The sequence below is a fragment of the Octodon degus genome, unplaced genomic scaffold (assembly GCF_000260255.1).
Source record: "Octodon degus isolate 3935 unplaced genomic scaffold, OctDeg1.0 scaffold00001, whole genome shotgun sequence".
Lineage (NCBI taxonomy): Eukaryota > Metazoa > Chordata > Mammalia > Rodentia > Octodontidae > Octodon > Octodon degus.
In genome coordinates this window covers 12,573,674-12,579,347 of record NW_004524577.1, presented here as the reverse complement: position 1 = coordinate 12,579,347, position 5,674 = coordinate 12,573,674, and the positions used below count along the sequence as shown (strand labels likewise).

At 40.2% G+C, this 5,674-nt stretch overlaps 1 pseudogene; it reads left to right on the top strand.

The window, feature by feature from the left end:
- LOC101585361 overlaps window positions 1-5,674 on the top strand; it is a 99,576-nt pseudogene that overhangs the window by 93,018 nt on the left and 884 nt on the right.

Genomic DNA, 5,674 nt, shown 5'->3' with positions numbered 1-5,674 from the left:
CTTTCATTCCTCCACCATTGCTCTAGAACCATTTATTGAAGTGACTCCCTTTCTTTAATGCACATTCTTGTTGTCTTTCCTGAAAATCAGTTGGCTGTGTGTACATGGCTTAACTTCTGAGTTCTCTCCTCTGTCCTATTGGTCTGTATGCTGGTTTTTCCTCCAATATTTCACTGTTTTGGTTACTACAGCCTCTTAGGCACATCAAGTAATGTGACACATCTAACTTTTTTTACTCAGGATTGCTTTGGATATTTTGCAATCTTATGTGGTTCCATATGATTGTTTTAGGAGTGTTCTCTTTCTGTGAAGTCTTTCATGGTGTTTTGATGGGGTTGCTTTAAATCTATAGCTCACTTTGGGTAGCAGGCATATTTTAATAATACCATTATTTCTATCATGAATATGAAAATTTTCCCTCCATTTTTGTGTATGACCTTTTCTTTCTTTTAGCAGTGTTTAATTATCTTTTTTTTTTTTTCTTGGTGGTATCAAGGATCAAACTCAGGCCCTTGCGCTTGCCAGGCAAGCACTTATTCCCCTGAGCTATCTCCCTGGCCCCTTAGCAGTGTTTTGTAGCTTTCATTATAGACATTTTTTCCACCTGCTTGTTAAATTTACTCTTACATATTTTATTTTTTGTAGCTACTCTGATAGCATTGCTTTCTTAATTTCTTCTTAAGCAAGTTCATTATTGGCATGTAGATATGGTACTAGTTTTTGTTTATTGGTCTTGCAACTATAACTTTACTGAATTTTTCAGCTCTAGCAGCTTTTAGCAGGAATCTTTAGGGTTTTTTCAGCATAGAATCACATCTGCGAACAATGATAGCATGTCTTGCTTCTTTCTAAATTGTAGGCTTTTTATTACTTTTTCTTGCCTTATTGTTCTTACTGGGACATCCAGGACTATATTGAATAAAAGTGGTGAATATAGGCATTTTTATTATATTCCATATCTTAGAAGAAGAATGCTTTCACTTTTTTTCATTTAGTATGATGTTATCTACAAATTTGTAAAATTGGGAGTGGTGGTGCATGCCTATAACCCCAGCACTTGGGAGGCTGAAAACAGGAGAATCATATGCAGTGAGACCCTGTGGACCCATCTTATATACAGGAAAAAAATTTGTAACATATGGCTCAATTGTGATGAAGTATGTTTCTTCTACATATGATTTTTTGCCATGATGAGGTGGCCAACTTCCTTTAATGCCTCTTCTGTGTTGATTGAGAAGGTGGTATGTATTTTTGTGTTTCATTTTGGTAATGTAGCATATCACATTTATTGGTTGGCATTTGACTAATCATCCTTGCATCCTTGGGATCAGTCATGGAGTAGACTCTTCTTCATGTGCTATTGAGTTTGGTTTCACATTATTTTATTCCTAAATTTGTAGTTATGTTCATCAAGGATATTGAGATTTTTTTTTCTTTTATTATGTCATTGCCTGGTTTTAGTATCAGGATAATACTGGTCTTGTAGTATGAGTATAAAAGAATATCATCCTTTAAAATTTTTTGGAACAGTTTGTTAAGGATTATAATTAATTCTTTAAAAGGTCATTAGAATTCAAGAGTGAGGCCACTGACTTTGTATTTTTCTTGACTTTTTATTACTGATTTTATTTTTTGTCCATTGTTGGTTTGTTAGGTTTTCTATTTCTTCATGATTCAATTTTGGTAAATTCTATGTTCAGAAATTTACATGTTTCTTCTCTGTTTTCCAATTTGCTGGAGTATACAAAGGCTGTTGGTTCACAATAGTTACTGGAGGCCCTTTGTATTTTGGGGAATGCCTTACATTTTACTGGAAGTGTCTCCTTTTTGTTCTGGGGATTTGTTTGCCATTGAGTTTCTTTTTTTCCCTTTTTCTTTTCTTTTTTTTCCTTTTTGACAGAACTGGGGATTGAACTCAGACCCTTGAGTTTGCCAGGGAAGCACTTATTCCACGGAGCCATCTCCCTGGCCCATCCCCTTCAGTTTTGTTACAAATTTTGTTTTTCTTTCCACTCTATAATAATTCTGAATCACTGTGATGTTCATAGGAAAAACAGGCCTGTTTCTTCTAAACTGACTTGATATGTTCAGATTTGCCTATTAAGATAAAGTAAGACAAATACTTCTGCCCGTAGCACAGCATGAAAAGAAGTATCCTAAATAAAAACTTTCCAGTCTTTTAACAATAAAGGTCCTTTAATATTAAAGTGAGTTCAGTTCTCTGTTATCAATAAACAAGAATAAAAACTGTTTCACAAGAACAGAAATATTTAAAGATAATATATTTCTAATAAGATATCTGACCGTGTAAGGCTGGCTTTGCCTAACTTGATTATTTGCAGTCCTGTTTACACTAAAAATTCTCCTGCTTTGGATAATAAATCATGCTTCCCCTGTCTGTAAGCAGATGAAGGCCGGTTTCCATCAGGGAGTCCCACAGGAATCTGCCCATATTTGCTAATGTACATGAACCAGCAGGGGCATACCCCAAGCACCTCACTGTGCCCTGGCCCCCACCCAGCAGAGGCTGCTCATTCAGGAGCTGGGACTGAGGCTGAGTGGATGTAACTCTGTGAGTCTGAGCTGCTAAGTTTAATTTTCCTGGTACATGACAAAAATAAATGAGTAGATATTAATAAAGCATGCTGTTATTACTCTCATGTCACACCTGGACTCCACCTACCCACCACTGTTCTCACTAAAATATTTACATGCCTCGTCTGTGTGTGGATCTTTGATCAGATGCCCGCCTAATGGTATAACTCAGAAGTGCTGCTTGCTAAAAACATGATTTCTTTCAGCCTCTAGCTTCATTTCTGTAAACTTCAACTTACTCCCAGGAACTACTGACATAGGAATTTCATTTTTCCTTGCTAGAAAATTCCACATTTCATATTTTACATTCTGGACTAAAGTCTTGATAGAATCAAAAAGCATAACATCTTCTATTACAAAAAATAGAACTATAATTCCAGCTCTTGGGAGGTTGAAAACAGGAGGATCACTGTGAGTCCTCTCTGTGCAGTGAGACCCTATAGACCCTGTATTAAATACATTTTTTAAAAAAGAAAAGAAACCTTTAAAAGAAAGAAGTAGAAGGAAATACAACAGATTCACTAAGATTTGACCTGAATTGCTGAAATGAAAATGCCTATAAGATGTGAAAAGAGTGTTTGGCAAAGTCCCTTCAGGAGTGATTGAGCCTTCCCACGCTGGGGACGACAAGATGGAAGAAGATGGTGTTTCCATGACACCAAGAGCCAAACTATGGCCTTCATTTCATTCTATTCCCTTTAGTAGTCTCTCTCAGAAAGTCAACCCAATGAGAGTGGTTTCTTTCAAATACTAAGTGAATCTACAGTGATCATTCCTATGTAGCCATTCCCCATGCATAAGCCAAACCTTCAACACAGGCCATCCCCAGAATATAACACACACATTTCTCTGTAGAAACAGAACAAAGTTCTATAGACATTGACCTTTCCAACTAATTTGCTTTGTGAACAATGGCAGTGTCCACTTCCTCAAGAGTTGATGCAGTTGTCGAAGAGTGAAAGGACACCATAGCCGCAAGCTTCAAATGTGCTCTGGATACTAAAACAAGGGCGGCAGAGCAGACCCATGACTTTGAGAGTGACAATGAACTAACATGCAGTGTGGAGGCCCCCACGCATAATGTATTCACTGCCAGTTGTTAGTTTCAATGGCCAAGCAATGGAGCAGAATTAATATCCATGGAACTCACGGCTGTCCATCAAAATCCACCCAGGTACCAAGACGTATGGCCTTCCAAACCACCCAGGTGCAGGCAGCCCCCTTTACAGCATGCCTCAGGAGCAGAATACAGATTGGATTTTCCTACCCTTGAGAAAAACACAAAGCAGTCACTTTGAGCTAAGCCTCAAAATTACTGCTGTGGTTCAACTTAGCTTCTTGTAGGGGAAAACTTGCTGACTAAGGCCATAGATTTGATTTGTCTTTTCCTTTTAGTGGTATTTATCAGAATGGAATCAGTCTCTTGTTACCACGCTGAATACATTGGGCTCATTGGATACCTAACCGAGTACATTTATTCTAACCTCATAGTTATCAAGAAATGAATTTGTTAATTAATAGTAGGAGCCCAAGAATAAACAGAGAGTAAATGGAAAAGGATTAAGTTATGTAGGAATGATCCTGAGCTATCAGTCACACAACTGCCCTGTTGGCCAGAGAGCTCATCAAACAAAACACACAGGGTCATTAAAAGTTAGAGAAAGAAAAGTAGAGTGGACTCACAATAGAAATAAATAAACTTTTCATCTCAAGGGGCTTCTAGAGTGCGATAGAATGCTGTTCTGAATGTAATCCAAAGGATTCTGGGAATGAAACGATGCCAGAGCTTGGTGAAGGCACATTAGGAAGGGAAAGCTGCCTCATGAAAAACTAACGGAGCTCTCAGCCTGGGCTAATGGTTCATGAGAAAAGGCTCTGCGCAGGGTCACCCACTGCCACACCACCACAAATCACCATAATGGAGCACACCAAAGACACCCTTGGTTGTATGAGCCAGTCCTCTGACTTCAACTGGAAATATTTCTTATAAAAAAAAAAAAAAAAAAAGAAAAGCCACCCACAGTGTTGCCTGACACTCCACAGGAGTACTTGTTCAGAGTCACCTGGGGATAATAGTATGTCTCCTCCCCTCCCAGAACTAGGATACATCTCTGTCTCTTTAAAAATGGGAGGGAGGGCTAGCCAGATAGTCCAGCGGATTAAAGCTCCTGCTTAGGCAGATGCAAGGGCCGGGTTCAATCCCCCGAAAGCTGTGCTGGCCCTGCTCCCAGAGCACACTGAAATGGTGACTGAGACTGGGCATGGTGGAGTGCATCTGTAGTCTGAGCACTTGGGAGGCTGTGAACAGGAGGATCACTAGGAGTCCGATCTGTGTAATGAGACCCTGTAGACCCTGTACTAAGTACAACAACAACAGCAACAATAATAATAACAACAACAATAAAATGAGAAGGAGCTTCCTGCTCTTCCTACTCCTCTTTCCCCCATCTCTTCTCCTGTCCAGTCCTGGATCCAATCCTTGTCTACTGACCCAACCTCAGGGTCTGCATCTGGGGGTCTGACCCAATGCGGGGGGGCTAGTGCTAGTCCCTGGGCCCCCTGGGCTCCTCTGCACTGCCCCCAGACACTGGGCCACTGAAGATGTGCCCTAATTCCTGCCAGTGAGAAGCCTTATGCCACCCTCTGGCCGACTCCTTTCCAGGTAGACCCATCCCAGCCTTTCCTCTGCCCAGGGGTGCTACCAATGTGATTTACTTAGTTCTATCCTGTGCCCCTGATATCTCCCATGTCCTGCAGGAGAGGGCGCATTCTAGTCTTCTGTGCCCCTCCAATTTGCAAGGACCCTGATGGAGAAAAATCAGCAGAGGAGGAAGACGCGCTTCTGCTGGGAGGCCATGGCCCTGAGGAAAGAAAGAAGAAATGGAATGACTGAACGCCACATTTAAAAAAGATAATTCATGCCATGTTGTTATGTTGAGCTGTGGGGGACTCAGGTCAATAATTTCTGACATTGCCAGTTAAATAGAAGACCCAATGTTATTATGGGCTACTGGACTCTTTTAGAATATTTTGCTGAGTTTACACACCAATAACGGAACTTAGAAAAAATGGGGTATAC